Source organism: Rattus norvegicus, chromosome 4 (assembly GCF_036323735.1).
Source record: "Rattus norvegicus strain BN/NHsdMcwi chromosome 4, GRCr8, whole genome shotgun sequence".
Classification (NCBI taxonomy): domain Eukaryota; kingdom Metazoa; phylum Chordata; class Mammalia; order Rodentia; family Muridae; genus Rattus; species Rattus norvegicus.
Genome location: NC_086022.1, coordinates 172,904,220 through 172,921,557, shown reverse-complemented (window position 1 = coordinate 172,921,557; position 17,338 = coordinate 172,904,220).

The following is a 17,338-nucleotide window of genomic DNA, read 5'->3' as shown; positions in this document are numbered from 1 at the left end:
TAACTTCCTTTCTCTCTGATTGCTCTCAGTTTCTTCGAACCCTCAGCCTGGTGTCCATTATCTTATATCTGACCAATACAATGGCAACCTAGCTGAATTCGGTGCCTTTGATATTACTATCTTTATAATGCTAGCAAAAAGTTCTTTCAGGAAAACTAGTCACTGGACCTGGTCCTTGCTGAGATATTCAAAGGCTAAAAGGCTGGCCCTGTTCACACACCACAAACTACCTTCTCTGAGCCTAATTCTTTCTACCAAGCACTTGGTCCCACCATGTCTTTCTTGTCAAAGCTGTAGTCTCATGTACTCTGGTTCTTATATCCTGTTACATAGTCCATGGTAGGTGCAGGTAAGCCATTGTTTCCTTCATGATATTATAGAAAACAGACTCAGAAAAAGAGCCTTTATTAGACCTTGACCCTCGTTGTTACCATTAATGATAAATTCTATATCTTTCATGTCTTCTACAAATTTGTATAGGCAAGCTCACTTGCAAGTAGCATCAAATTTAGGCTCTTTCCAATGCTTGCCATTTTTTTTAAATACCATACTCTATTCAAGATGGGAGGATTTTATTTTTCAAATTCCACTTTTGCCCTTCCTGGCAAAGTTAAGAGTCGTGGCAACATCAAAACCGTATTTCCTGATGGTAGCGGGTGTCTATAATTGAGCAACAGCTGTCTCCATGATCCCCACCACTCTGGGGTGTATCCTGACCAGTCATTGTTTCAGTGTTTATTGTCATTTGTCTGTGACTCCTGTGGGCATTTGAGTTTGTGGTCCCATTTGAGGTAATACATCACTAGATGTACTAAACACAGGGCTTGATTAAATCAAAATACTACACTCTAGAATTGGTGGCACTGTCTAGGTGGGCCAAATAACATTCCTGAGAGAAAAACGAAACGAAATCTGTGACTAGGACCCAAATGAATGTAATTGCAAACATAACAAATAGATAAGCGTGATGTTATGGAATTTTCCAGACAGAGTGCCCTCTTCCCATGTCCTGTGTGAAGAAGGATAATGAATTTTATGGGGCACGGGAATTGTTTGAACAGTCCACTGGATCGTGATGTCTTTTTCTGAGAGAGAGAAAACAGCAAGAGCTTGGGAGAATTTTGATGAAGCAGGGAGGTCTAGTGGAGGCTAGGGACAGGAAAGCCCTAAGGAGTCTGATGAAGACTCAGCTGCACATAGTACTGAGCAGCTGAATCTACCGCTCTGGAGAAGCCTGTCAGCAGATGGACGCTATAGGCTCCACAAACCCTGAGACACTGACTATAAAGCTCTCAGTGCCTGCTGCCTGGCCATGACTCCGTGACTAAGTGTCTGCATCTTCTCCTAGACTTTCAGAGAGATTTTGGTGACTGTAGAAGTCCCCCCAGAAGGTAGTTGAGGGTACCACTTGGGGCATCTACATTGGTCCCTGAGAACACCATGGCCATTAGTCTGAGTCCATCAAATGCCCAAATCTGCACGGCCCCTTACACACAATAATCTGTGATTGATGGGCTCACAGACCCTAGGTGTGAGACCAGTATTATTAGTCTGTTAATAATTTAGAACAACCTTATAAATTAGCATTAGCATCTTTGTACCTATAGATGAGTACAGCTCCCAGACCTCATCAGAGAATTGTCTAGATACTCTAGACTGCAGGTAACACAGAAAGTTAAACTGCCCCAAAATCCAGAGAATGTCTGTGAAATTCTCGGTCACAAGCCGAGATTCAGGAACTATCACTAAATGAACAAGGAAAGGTTGTAAGAGGCAGAGGTCATGGAGGACAGGACAAAAGTGTCTTCCAGGCATGGCAGGACCACTGTACACATGAACCCAAGCAGCTGTGGCTGCCTGCACAGACCTTCACAAGATCAAGCCGGTCAGCATTCTAGCATGCAGTAGGGAAGGGTTCATGAACCCAGACCTCAGAGAAGCTATGGACTTCTAGGGGAAGAATAATCATTTTGTAAAGGATGTGACCCTGATAGATCCCCCTTGCCCCAGTAGATGCTCACACACCCAGTAATATTCCATTTGGTCATTTGAGTCCACATGTTTGTACAGCCTGTCCAAACCAAGCTATTCTAGAGAGTAACAAAAAGAGAAAAGATGTCGGAAGGGCTTCCATGAGGTAAATCTTAAGAGGGACAGCTGATGAGAAGAAGGGCTGATTTTGCTCATTGTGCCAGGGGATCTTAGTCTATCTTGATAGGCAGGGTGACACTATGGGAATGTCCCATTCTATGTCTGAGAGGCATGAGGCACTTGATCAGCGGGGCAAGCAGGAATCTTGATCAGATACTTCTGCCAAACAGCACCACATCCTCAAGATTCTATAATGTCCCGAAAGGGCACAGTCATGGTTGGAATGAAATAATTTCCCCACAGGTCCACATATTTGAGCACTTAGTACTCAGGTGATGTTCAGAAACATTGTGGGGAGCCACAACCTCACTGGAGAAAGTACATCCCAAGAGGGGGGCTTTATGAGCCCCTACCCTTCCCCTACTTCCAGTTTGTGGATAAAGATATGATTTCCCAGCTTTCTGCTTCAGCCATCTGATATCGCGCCTTCCCTGCTAACATGGACTTTCCCTCTGGAAGCTTGAGCCAAAGTCAACCGTTCTGTGGAAGAGTTTGCTCAGCATGGCAACAGAGCAATAAGCAATACAGGCGCCAATAGCTGGAGACCCACAAGTGCATAGATGACATTTCAGATTTAGAGTGGATCCCCCCTTCCCTTCACGACTCTTATTGTAACTTTACACTCACTTCCTCCCTTGTTCGTATATGACATTTTTCATGTCTGCCTCATCCTGCATTTTCCGCCCTCAGAGAGGTCCTTTATTTGACCCGCCATCCTAAAGTCTGCCATGCAATATCACAGTGCTCTCTCTCAAAAATTCAAGCGTGAACACCAGTGGTTTTAAGCGAAAAGATTCCCATCTTCCTCTACCCATCAGGTAGGAAGCTTCCGGAGTCTAAGATTAGGACTCAGACAGATGAGACGCACTTCTGAAACCCAGAACTTAAAGACTTTAAGTTTCAGAATTCTCTGTTTCCCTAATCCCATGGCTTCCGCCATAAATCTTCCTAGATTTGAAACATGCCATATATATCCTAGTCCAGCCTTTACAAGACACAGAAGGAGAAGAAAGGGGGTCCTAAAGCTTTGCTGAGGGCCTCAGCTAGTTAACTTAGTCATTAAAAAGAAATAGTCTTTGTTTAACATCTTTTCTTATTTTTTAATCCTTTTTTTTTTTTCTGTTTTGCTTGGTTAGTGTTGGGAGTTATTAGTTTGTTTCCTATTTTTTTTTATTTTTGTTTTTTCAGTTTTTGAGACAGGATCTCACAGTGTAACATGGCCAATTAACTTCTAGGTAGACCAGGCTGGCCTAGAGATCACACAGCTTCACCTGCCCCATCTGTGAACCTCGCTTTGTTTTCATGCACAGCATTGGAAAATTGCTACTCAGAGGCCCCATGTTGTAACTTTTCAATGTGCTATCTCTCTCTCCCCCTCCCTCCCCCTCTTTCTCCCTCCCTCTCTCTCCCTCTCTCCCTCCTTCCCTCCCCCTCCCTCCCCCCTCTTTCTCCCTCCCTCTCCCTCCCTCCCTCCTCCCCTACCCGCCCGTCCTCTCTCTCTCTCTCTCTCTCTCTCTCTCTCTCTCTCTCTCTCTCTCTCTCTGTATGTGTGTAAAATGAAGCTTTCTGGACTGTGTTCAAGTAGACTATTCTTTTCCTTTTAATTTATACCAACACTGTACGAAAACATGAGGAGAACAGCTCAATGGATGAAAACTGTAAATCTGTGTGGGATCCCACAGGATGTCTCCTACCCAACAGGAGCTCAGGTAATCTTTAATAAAATGAGAAGAAAAGTTGCCTTACCTTTGCGGGTCAGTATCCGATCAGCCTGAATGGTTTGGAGAAGTTCCTAATTGAGGTAGTGAGACTATAAAGAGCTGTCGGGTAGATTTCTTTTTATCCTACCATCAAGCCTCCTCATAACCCCCAGCAAAGTGAAGAAGCCAGGTCCGTGTATGACTGGCTGCCATTTATCCGACTGCTAAATATTTCGTGTCTTAGAATCAGTTTGTCTTCAGGGAGCACATAAAATAAACAGTAAAACATGGATTTTATTTATTCAGACTTGAGCTGTGCACATTGCTTGTCAGTACACTGAATAAGTTATTCAATTCACTTCTACTTAAATATTGATAAAGTTTGTTATTTGTATCCCAGATTCCTTCATAACCTAGAATAATTTAGATAATTAATAGAATTTCTGATACACTTCAGAATAATTTAAATTAATATTTAATTCACAGTTCTGTTTGATATCATATAAAAGTAAGGATAAATATGAGTATTTGGGCAGCTAGTAATTCCTTAATAGCATTCTCTTATGGAGATAAAAATGTTTAAATATTAATTAATTTAGTGCTATCAGAACCACACAGTTTTTCGGCATTTCCAAATTTGGAAAATTTTTCAGTAACTGGATAATAAAGAAATAAAGCTGAATTCTGTCCTCGAATGCTTATAGGGAACACATCAAATGAAATCTAATAACGTGGAAATGCACACCATAACTGATCACAGTCCACTGTCGTTCTAGAACCAGAGAATGGAAGGCTTGGGTACTGAGTCGGGTATTGGGCTGTGCCCTCTTCTCTCTCCATAACAAATAGGCTTCCGTAGTTCAAGCAGCAGAAGATGAGCCAAAGGAAAGAAAAGCACAGGGTGCATTATTTGTCCCCACCACTGTGTATGCACGTGTGTGTGTGTGTGTATGCATGTGTGTGTGTATGCATGTGTGTGTATGCATGTGTGTATGTGTGTGTGCATGTGTGTGTATGCATGTGTGTGCATGTGTGTGTGCATGTGTGTGCGTGTGTGTATGTGTGTGTGCATGTGTGTGTGCATGTGTGTGTGCATGTGTGTGTGCATGTGTGTATGTGTGTGTGCATGTGTGTGTGCATGTGTGTGTGCATGTGTGTGTATGCATGTGTGTGTGCATGTGTGTGTATGCATGTGTGTGTGTGCATGTGTGTGTATGCATGTGTGTGTGCATGTGTGTGTGCATGTGTGTGTGCATGTGTGTGTATGTGTGTGTGCATGTGTGTGTATGTGTGTGCATGTGTGTGTGCATGTGTGTGTATGCATGTGTGTGCATGTGTGTGTATGTGTGTGCATGTGTGTATGCATGTGTGTGTATGTGTGTGTGTGCATGTGTGTGTGTGCATGTGTGTGTGTGTGCATGTGTGCATGTATGCATGTGTGTGTGTGTGTGTGTGTGTGTGTGTGTGTGTGTGTGGTTTTATACAAGGAGACTCTCTTCCAAGAGTTCTGAGGGATGTGTTCTGCTCCAGCTTATGAAAGAGCTGGTTTTCAAAGAAGCACCCAGCATGTAAATCATGCCCAGTCCAATGACTGTACGGCATTTTGGAAATTTACTCCTAACCGGATACCATTCACGTAAACAAGTCCATTTACACGTAACACTGAGGTTCAGGTCCAAAGAAAACACATAATGGATATCTGCCTACCTTTGAGTCATGAAACATATTTGCATTTTAAAAAAATAAATAAATAAACGTACTGCTTTTCTTCTATAATTTTTACTTTTATAATAGCTATATGAATAGGTAAGAGGGATTTGTATGATTCGTCTCCTGCGATCATTGAGGTCCTACTATGCATAAACATTACACTGCAGAGGTCTTCAGAACAAACAGGTCTCTTCCCTGTCACAAACTACCCTCAGTTAATTTTGCCTCAAATCCTCGAATCTTTCAGTCTAAGGAAATAAATATGACCGTCAAAGGGCAGTGCTATCTGGCACACAGAGCAAATATCTCCTGCACTTTGAAATGAAACTCTACAAAATGTAATAAAATTTTAAATGTGAGGTAATTTAATTATCTAGGATAAATTCAAATGAAAGAGGGTGTTAACTGGCTGACCCTGACACAGAATTTACCAGGATGTCAGGAAGACAGACAAAGAGAACCCTAGGAAAGCTGAAGGATGTAAAACAAAGAATTCTACCATGATTCTGGGATTTTTTGCAGAGCTCAACTCCAACGTTTCATGTTAGGAATTGTAGCCAAGTCCAGCAGAGTAGTCCAGGAGAGTGAGAGGCAATGTTGGTTTTGTTTTCTTAAAGACATTCGTGAACCTTCTCCTACACCTCAAAGTTCTGGGGAGAACGGACTTGTAAGTTGCGTCAAGCAAACATTTCAAGGTAGTAAATAAACCTCACCAGAGAGTTAAATACAAGTCCGTGGTAACTCAATTCGCGCCTAAGAGTTGCACGCTCCTGCCGTGATGTCTATTTCGAGAGTTTGCGCAGGAGCCAAAGCTACGTTTTCGGGGGATTTGATGTTAGCTGGCATGGAGAAAGAACACGTCGGCCACAAAGGGACATTTCTCTGTGTAGCAGCCTCAGATCTTTCATGTTATTGGTCTCCGGGGCCCGGCATTTGGATTTAGGCTGTGCCTATAAAGCAGCCACGAGAATTGAAAAACAAGACAATCATTCAAGCAAAACTGAGGGATTCTTTGCCTGGTCCCAAATGACCCCTGAGGCCACTAGGGTTTTTATAAAGTTAAAGGGAGGTCACTTGGAATTGTACCTTGCTCTTGTCTGTCCAAGCTCCGTTTGGTTGGGTTTACCATTATCACAGAGGTGCACCTCAGCTTCCTGCCAACAGTACGTGTGTGGCTTTAGTCGGTGGCATTAAACGTCATCGACCCATCACATGCAATATGAAAGCTGGTCATTTCAGTCACTTGTGGTTGTCGCTAAGGAAAATATTGCATTGAACAGAAGACCACTTACTGTTCCCAGTGAAGAGAAGACACGAGGTACAATAGCCATGCACTTGCTAAAGGGTCAGAAATACACCAGCAAACACGCTCTCTCCAGGGTCCTCTCTAACTTCTACAGACAACACGGTGGGAAGCAGAAACAAGATTTCTCCTGCCCTTGGCGAGCCCATGATCGTTAGCAAGCAAGAAGGACAAGGATGAGTCAGAAAAGGAAACGAAGAAGAATACAGGCTTGGGATAGTACAGCTGAAAATCTCTGCTGTGGGCTGAGCACACAACCCGGTTAGTAGAACACTGGCATAGCATCCAGCCCTTGGACGATAGACACAGAGCAATCAAGACACTCAACATCTTCCACCTGCTACTACAAAGCAGGTTCTAGGCCACCAAAAAGCAAAAACCAAAAAAACCACTAGTAATGGGAACCTATCTTTTTTTTTCTAGTTAAATACTTCAACCAAATATCTTACCATTTCCAACTACTGTGGTTGCCTTATTCTCAACCTTCTGCCCTATGGCTTTATGACATAATTAATGTTTTCATTAAACAAAGCCACCGCACCACGATTAAATATAAAACACAGTTTTCGGGTAGGATTGAGAAAAAAAAAAAAACTTTCTGGGAAAACAGCCTGGAAAGAGAGTAACTCCATAACGTTTATGCGCTTTTTAATTGCCTGCGAATACCTGAAGTAAATTTCACGACTACACTATTTTCTTGAGCAGGGGAGGGTGGTACATGCCTGTGAGCTCAAACCTTGAGGTGCAAAAGCAGAAGGGTCTGAAAAGTAGTGGTTGTCTGTGTCATGAGTTCTACTGAGCTTGATGAGTCCCTGACTCAAAAGGGGGGAAGGAAAGGAAATAGGGAGAGGGGGAAAAGGTAGCAGAGAGAGAAAGGGCTCTTGTAGGAAAGGAGATCCACAGGGAGGGAGAAAGAGACATTACCCCTTAGGAGTTCCTTGAGAGTTCACTTCTGTGTCTACTACATTCTACAACTATCAGAAATGACTAACCAAGCGGGTTTTTCCAACTTCCATCTCTTTAATATTTATTGTCAATAATCACCTTTTAAAGCTTCATTCATTTATTATAAAATCCTGTACTGCTTAGGGTGGGGCTGGGGGCGGGGTGGGTGGTGAGCGCTCCCTGGCAGCCTAGGATTAATGCCTGGCTATTGTTTCCAATGTTTGGTCTGCTAGGACCCCACAGCCTGGAAAGATGGGTGTCAGATCTCATACATAATCGTAGGCACATCCGGAACAGGGAAATGGAGCTCGGACAGACAAGAACAAGATAAAACTCCAACTGGCCTCCCTTTACATTTATTTTTTTTAAAAAAGGTAAATAGGAAAGGAGGAAAAAGAGAAAAATGCTTGTTGGCTCTCTTGGCGTGAGGCTCTGCTTTTAGAGCTAACAGGAGCCGTGCTTCTTGTCTTTGCTCAGAACAGATACCTTAATGCACCCACTGAAATCAGACGAGGGAAGGGGGCCATGCCAGGAAAACTTTCTCCCTTCAATCAGATTGAGCAGTGAACAGGAGCCGCATTGCCTCAAACCACGGGGGTGGGGGAGACGAATACGGACTGGGCGCCCACATTTGGAATCAAAGCTCGCTACCCAGAACCAGTGAGACCTTCTGGATTTGATGCCTCTACCATTATCTGGGAGGAAGAGAGGTGCTGCCTGGGAGATTGAATATTCCTTTGTAGAGAAAAGATAACGAAAGTACCTGTCACTTCATCCCACCTGATTAAGCTGCAGAGTTCTTCTCAGCAAGTCATGCTTAGGCGTCCGCACACTGAGCTAACTGTGTGCCCCTCTCTATCGCCCTGAAAACAATCACAAATACGGCACCACGTGCAGGTAAGTAGGGGAGTCGCATGTCAAAAACGGGAGGGTTACACAAAATCATTTAATTACCACAACAACCACTTCTGGCAAAGTGTCTCTGTCCTAAAAAGACCCCTTCCTTTTAAATCCATGGGGAATGGGGCCGTTTAAAATATCATGAAGGCCTGCTTAAATTGTGCCAAACTTCATCTCCATAACTTTTATAAAAAGTTAAATAGTTTTTTTACACTTTCTCTCTTGTTATTTATTTATTTTTCTCCACCTTTATTAACTTGGGTATTACTTATTTACATTTCAATTGTTATTCCCTTTCCCGGATTCCGGGACAACATCCCCCTAACCCCTCTCTCTCCCCTTCTATATGGGTGTTCCCCTCCCAATCCTCCCCCCATTACTGCCCTCCCAGCAACAATCATGTTCACTGGGGGTTCAGTCTTGGCAGAACCAAGGGCTTCCCCTTCCACTGGTGCCCTTACTAGGCTATTCATTGCTACCTATGCGGTTGGAGCCCAGGGTCAGTCCATGTATAGTGTTTGGGTAGTGGCTTAGTCCCTGGAAGCTCTGGTTGCTTGGCATTGTTGTACATATGGGGTCTCGAGCCCCTTCAAGCTCTTCCAGTTCTTTCTCTGATTCCTTCAACGGGGGTCCTATTCTCAGTTCAGTGGTTTGCTGCTGGCATTCGCCTCTGTATTTGCTGTATTCTGGCTGTGTCTCTCAGGAGCGATCTACATCCGGCTCCTGTCGGTCTGCACTTCTTTGCTTCATCCATCTTGTCTAATTGGGTGGCTGTATATGTATGGGCCACATGTGGGGCAGGCTCTGAATGGGTGTTCCTTCTGCCTCTGTTCTAAACTTTGCCTCCCTATTCCCTGCCAAGGGTATTCTTGTTCCCCTTTTAAAGAAGGAGTGAAGCATTCACATTTTGATCATCCGTCTGGAGTTTCATTTGTTCTAGGCATCTAGGGCAATTCAAGCATTTGGGCTAACAGCCACTTATCAATGAGTGCATACCATGTGTGTTTTTCTGTGATTGGGCTACCTCACTCAGGATGATATTTTCCAGTTCCATCCATTTGCCTATGAATTTCATAGTTTTTGATAGCTGAGTAATATTAAATTGTGTAGATGTACCACATTTTCTGTATCCGTTCCTCTGTTGAAAAGCATCTGGGTTCATTCCAGCTTCTGTCTATTTTTAATGATGTGTATTCACAGGGTGTCTGCATAGGGATAAGTCCACAGTGAGCACAGTTCCCACTAGAGGATAGAAGAGGGAGCAGTTGCATATCCAGGAGCTAGAGCTGTAGGTGTTGTCCTGAGTGTTGTCTCCTTTGGAAGAGCAGCCCATTCTGGTAACTGCTGGGCATGCACTCTCCAGCCCCCTTATAACCTCTCTCCATGTCTTCACATCACACATCTTTCTTTTTCATCGAGCTTCCTTCTTACATGAACCTTCGTTCTAGATTCTCAAGTTGCTACAATAACACAAATAAATAGGAAAGAATGAGTCTGAAATAAAGATGGCTGGTTAGGTCTACAAAGTTTCAATTTTAGCTTCTGCCCTTTCCCCCGTATGTCTATGAGCTCTCTGGAACTGGTGTATTCTTTTAATAATTTGCTTATCTCTAGTTTCTTTGTTGTGTGTGTGTGTGTGTATGTGTGTGTGTGTGTGTGTGTGTGTGTGTCCATGTGTATGAAGAACAAGGCTTTTCATCCCAAGTTTTTCTCAGTCACTCTCCATACTAGTTTTTTTATACAGTCTTTGATTGAATCAGGCTGGCTGACTGGCCAGTAATCCCATCTTTCTGTCTCTGCCTCCCAACTCCTGGGATCATAGACACACAACACCATGCTTGGTTTTTTTTTTACGTGGGTCCAAGAGATGTACGCTTAGGTGGTCATGCTTACACAGAAAGTACTTTGTAGACTGGGACGTCTTCCAAGCCCCACCTCTAATTTTTCTACAGAACAATCCTAGGGAGTAGGTCTAGCTATGAAAGCAGAACTTATCCTATTTCTTCAAGGATGGGATCATTACGCCCCCAGGCTCCTCCCGTTCAAATTTGTAGCAACCTATTGGCAGCAACTTGACTGGAGAAACTACTTCCTGCCATTCCTGGGTGACCAGCACTCTGTACTGCATGGATCACTTACAGAAGTGACATTTTTGAAGGGCTAGGGAGGCAGAATCATGGTGGTAACGATTATAACTTCACGCCTGGGCGTCAACGTGATAACTATTGTCTTCAAAGTCCATTCTGTTGTCACAATGGTGGCTCTGTGGATAATCTGAAAAGTCCACTTGCATAGAGAGATGGTACATTTCAAAAGGTCGTGGGAGGTCAGAGTTTAACCGGGACCACTGGAGCGACCTTACCTCAGCTGAGGTCTGCCCTCACACCACATAAAATCATAAGTCAAGGGTACATCAGAAGTGGTGTTTCTTTTCATGTATAAGTTTCCAGAAATCAGGTATGATGATCCACAACTGTTATCCCAACAACGAGCAACAACAGCAACAACAACAAACGTGAGGCAGGAGGATTGCTTTGGTAGGAAGCAAATCATGTGACACTCCCACTCTACTGTAGCTCATAGTCTGGTATTCCTAACGTTTGCTTATATGGTGGTGGCCTTTTAAAGAATCATGTGTTGCCTGGTGGTCAGGCAGAGTAGTAAGTTCAAAGCTTGCCTGGGATGCAAAGTGAGCTCACGACCAGCATAGGTGGGTTTGAAAGATCTTAGTTTAACATAAGAAGAGGAAATGAAGATGTCTGGCATGGATGAGGAGACAGAGAGTGGGGAGGAAAGAAAGAAAGAGGAAAATAAAAGACAGGGAAGGGAGGGAGGGAAGGAATAAGGAGAGGAAAGAACAGAATGAGGGGAGGGTGTGTAACATTTGCAGTTGTATTTTAGATTCAGATGTTCAAGGCTGTAAAAGTAACTTTTATTTGCCAAATGTAATTGTCATCTTGGAGGCTTATTGCCAAATAACCTCACTCTTTCTAGTCCATTCTGAACTCTGGCTGGCTGGCTCAACTCAGCTGCTTTGGCCCGAACTCCTACCCACACTGGCTGATTCAAATTGCCTTCTCCCAGCTTCTTACTGAATTGTTCTGCTTGACTTTAAACTAACTCTAGCAATCTCTTCTGATCATCTGACTCACTCACATTCTCTGGCTCGTTCCATCCTCACCTGAAACGTGTCTCTGTGAAACTGTCCAGGTACAACTGCCTCCTCTCTCTCTCTCTCTCTCTCTCTCTCTCTCTCTCTCTCTCTCTGCAATGCTCTCAAGTCACCTCTCTCCTCTGCCATTTGATTGAGAGTTGGTTGTATCCTATCTCTGACTCATTCTGTCAAATCTTTCTCTGATTCATCACTTTGTCTGCCCCTCAATTAGACAACACTTTCAAACATGGCTACTTCTTTTTACAAACTATCTTAACCTTCATTGTTTGGGATTGAAAGTGAATACTAAGGGCGTGTCTGTATTCCGGCCTGAGGGATTAAAGGTGTGCCATTCCAGCTGGATCACACAGACCTAGAAGGTCTTCGGATATGATCCAATGCCAGAAAAACCTTGTTGCTGGGTTAAAATTCCTCTTTGAAGGCCATCCTTGAAGAAGAATTTCTATGCCATTGACGAGTGTCATTTAGACTACAACTGGCAGGATTTCTGAGGGGATGAGTTCAAAGAAGAGACTGCTAGGTGGATTCAAACGAAATGTTTAAGGATCTCTCCTCGGAGACTAGGCAGTGGTAGGCCTCAAGGCTTCACACGCCAAACCAACAGGTGGGGATGGAGCTGGGGATGTAGAAGCAGGTAATGCCACATTTTCTCAGGAAAGTGCTGAGACAACAACCTGGTTAAGGCCACCCTTCTGCTACTTAAGGAATAGTTAGATCCTTGAGAGGAATGGGAATTAAGCTGCAGAATGGAATTTTATAAACTGCAATGCACTTGTTCATATACCAAGGAGTCCAGTCTTCTCATCTTCTTCCTCCTCCCCTCCCCATGCACACAAGAGAAAAGCCCAGGGGCTTGATTCTGTGCCCTGTGCATTGGGAACTGAGTTTTTTTTTTAAAGATTTATTTATTCATTTATTATATATAAGTACACTGTAGCTGCCTTCAGACACACCAGAAGAGGGCATCGGGTCTCCTCACAGATGGTTGTGAGCCACCATGTGGCCGTCGGGAACTGAACTCAGGACCTCTGGAAGAGCAGTCGGGTGCTCTTAACCGCTGAGCCATCTCTCCAGCCCGGAAACTGAGTTTTTAAAGTACCCTGTAACTTTAAATAAACTTTTCCTTTTTCCGCTTCCCACCACTACCGTTTTCAGGGCAGGCAAATTTTACCCCATGCTTGGATCACCTAAATTTGCTTTCATAATTTAAAAAAGACTACTATTTGTTCAATGAGTCCTCTTTGGGTGACATGGCAGTTTTTATTTTCTTTCAGAAAGGGAAAAAGAAAATAAGCCCTGTGGACGATGGGTTCTGACTTCAGACCAGCTCTAGAATGCTCTTCCTGCATGCAAAGCACTTGATGGGGTAGAAAGGATAGGTGCTCCTGCAGCCCTAGGTTCTTGCATTTTGCTCTTCTGAGAAAATAACAGCTTCCTTTCCCAAATCTGCTAACGACTGCTCCTTCTGATGTGAATGCTTGGTGGTGACGTCTGAAGATCACTGAGGTTTCACCGGTGCTTTTAAACTAATACATGTTCCTTAGAAGGCTTTGTAGGCATGTCATTTGGGTTTTCAGATCTCATTTATTTTCCATTCCTTTCCCTTTTATGTTTTCCCCTCCACCTCATCTTCACTCCCATCCGAATCCTCCTATCAATGCGAACACTGAAAGGGGCTTAACACTGTTCATTTGGTTTCACCTGTTTGCTTTCTGGTTTTCAGTCCTGGAGATGAAACGCAGGTTTTGTGCTTCGACGCTGAGCTACAACATCTCCAGACTGTGTTACATGTGTTGGGTTACCTACATTAGTTTTTGTGTGCACATATTTTCAAGTGTCATAAATGCCAGGGCATCCTTATTTTCATTCTGCATCGTCACAAACTCATTGGCCTCTGGGTGTTTGCCTTTGTGGCTGGTTCCATCAGCTCTGAGTTCTGCAGCAAATGGCACAGGCTTGCAAGCTGCAGAATCAGAGCCCTGTGCTCCTCAAGGTGTGGACACACAAGGCTTTCAACTGCTTGCTACACTGTTTTAAATTTCTCCTTATGGGCTGTAGAGATGGCTCAGCATCTAAAGCCACCTGCTGCTCTCACTGAGCATCTGGGTTTGGTTTCCTGTACCCAGATGGCTCACAACTGCCCCCGTAACCTCAGATTTAGAGAACCCAAGCCTTTCTTCTGGCCTCCACAGGCATTGTACTGACATGCATATGCTCACAGACGAATACACAAATGACTAAAAATTTTTTTTAAATTTTATTAAAATTCATTTGCATTCTTATCTGGGAAGTTCCTGGGATTAACCTGGGTAGTTTATTATACCCTACCTGGGGTGGAAACAGCAAGCCATGCTGACACATCTTTGACACATCTTTGTCTAAGCCAACCAGATAGGTCTCCAGAAGGGTTGCTCTACTCCATAGGCATGGATAGTGCATGGGGCTCTGTCTAGATTTCTAATTTTATCCTCCTTTGGTATAGACATTGTCTAAAGGAGAGAGGAGTGTAAGTAATCAACAGCTCTTACTCATTATGTCAAATGCTTTGTGTTGCACTAGTGGCTTGTTTCCAGAAGGGCGGGGGGTCTCAGTTCTGAAGTCAGGGAGCAAGGATGGTAACAGAAAAGAGAATCAGCAGGCAGAACATTGAAGGAGCTGTGGACAGCAGAAGAAATGCAAAGGTAGGAAGTGATGCCCAGGTAAGCAGGACTCAGGGTTGTGTAAAAGAAGGAAAAGGAATAAAAAAAGTCTGGGTGAGGTTGGAAGAGTTGAGCACACCTACCAGATCCAAGAATGAAGGAAATTACTCTTCTCTTTATGGAAGAGTTTTTAAACATATATTTCTTTAATTTATCATTTGAGAATTTTAAACATGTATAAAGTGTACTTCGATGATATTTCCTCTACGCTGCCCTCCTCCAACCTTTTCCCATTCCATATTTCTTTCCCAACTTCATGTCTCTCATATATATATATATATATATAGATAGATAGATAGATAGATAGATAGATATAGATATAGATAGATATATGTATGTATGTATATATATATATATATATATATATATAGAGAGAGAGAGAGAGAGAGAGAGAGAGAGAGGTTTTCTTCTGATTGCTTTTTTTTTAAATAACTGCTGTGCACGAAGCTGAAATTTCAGGTCACTATAAGCCGCCACATCCTGGTGCAGAGAACTGAACTCAGGTCTGCCACATTCCTAACTGCTGAGCCCATGTCCCCAGCTCCTTTATATATTTTTCACTTACTATTTAAGAGTTCCATATGTGTATACAATGTATTTAGATTGTATCTAACCCTGCCACTCCTCTCTCTCCAACTCCCACATCTCCTTGGCCTCTTTAAACCCACTGAGTCCAGTGAGGGCAGCTAGTATGTGTCCTCCATGGGAGCATGACAGACAACCAAAGGCAGAAAAAACGTCTCCCTAAACTAGCATCCACCAATTGCCGTAGCTCCTCAGCTAGGGGTGGAGTTTCACAAGCCCCTCCCTGGTCACGCGGCACTTTTGATTGGCTTGATCTTGTACAGGTTCTCTACTTGGCAAGTTGATATTTTCTGACTGATGTCGCACTATGATAATCACGCTGGAGAGCTACATGAACCCTAGACACCAAAACTGCAGACAGATGTGCCTGCACTTCTGAAGGCCAGTTGGGGTTCGTATGGTAGGCATTGCAAGGCCTCGGTTTAGGACTGTTGATGAAGAGCAGAGGAAGAAAATAAACAAAAATCTCAGGAGTTTTCTGTGAACATCCGTTTGGGCACAGCCTGTGTCGCTTGCCTACATACTCTTGTTGACTCAAATCAGCCTCAGGTGAGCATCTCAGCCACCCTCACTTTGCATTAAAAATAAAATACACCGCATTCCAGGAATTATTCAGTACCGCTAGGATTTTATCTAATGTTTGTTTGACATCAAAGTTTCACATTTGTTTGCTTATCCATGCTACTTTGTTGGGGCGGTGTGTGTGGGGGGGGGAGTCACACAAATGAACAGTAGGAGTGATATCAGAACTTCTTGTGTCCTCTCCATTGTTTTGAGAGGCTTCAGGAGCCAGGGAGTAAAAACCAGAAGTAATCTGTGGTTTCCATTCAGTCAGGATTTTTACCTTTATTTTCAATCTCAGAAAACCTATTATTTGAATTACTGTTGGGTGCAGATGAGACGTCAGAGCATTTGCATAACTACGGGAAGCGAGACTCTAAAATCCACTACCTACCCTCCCTTTGGGAAGCTCACACCCAGCAAAGCTGCACAGGTCACAGACTGTGCGTACACTCTAGTCTGGGTGAACCTTCAACTCAGAGGTGGTAAAAGCTGACTTCAACTAATATGTTATACTATATATAGTAACATATTTTATCAATATTTTTTTACAAATCAGTCATTTTATGTGAATATGTTTATGTTTGGTAATCCAGATTTAATAATTAGTTAATCAGTTCCTGGCAATGATACCTAGACCTGATAACTATAGAAGGAGTATATGGAGATAATTATTTGTGTGATTAGGGCAATAATTTACCAGATTGTGGGTTTTGTTTTTCTAAGAATACATTCTCTCAGAGGAAAGTGTCCTGATAAATTGAGAATGTTCCAAATCAGCAGTGCACCCCATGGGGATATCTAATGATGCAACAAAAGTAAGGACAGTTCACTGCATTTCCATGAAAAATTCTTCATTTATAAATATATAAGTTAATTTTCACACTACTGTGACAACAACAATTGACAATAGCCATTAAAGGATAAAAGGGGTTGTGTGTGCTCTTAATGTGCATATGCCCATGTACCCCCTGCATGTCTGGTGCCCTCAGAGACCAGAAGCCGGTATGGGACCCCCTAGAATGGCAGTTATAGATAGTTCTGAGCTACCTACCTTAGATGCTAGGGACTGATCTCAGGTCCTCGCAAACCATGCTCTTAACCAATGAAACATCTCTCCACCCCTCCTTTTGTGTTTCGTTTACAAAATAAATTATTTATCAGCATTTCTTTAATTGTGTGTATGTATGGGTATGCACACAGGAGGGTAGGTGCCTGTGGGGGCCAGAACCATCCCAGTAGTCATAGGCATTGGAACCACCGAGAACCAAACATAGGGGTGCTGCAAGAGCAGCAAGTACCTTTGAACAGCTTAGCTTCCCTTGAGTCCCTGTATTCTTTATTGTTAGTAAGCACATTGCTATCTCCATACCAGCTCCAGTTTCTGGCGATACTTTTAGTTTGATGGCATCGTTTCCAGCATTAAGTCAAGTGGAGCAAAGTCGCCTACCTTCCTACGCTGAAGTGGAGTGATTCCAGAGGAAGGCAGAGGCAGCGTTCAGTGGAGAACTGAGTCAGCCTTCTCTTCCAAACCTGGTCACACAGCCTAAAACTCAGTGGTTCTGATTTTAGGTGATGTGCTTAACCCGACACCCAGTACCAGGAAAAC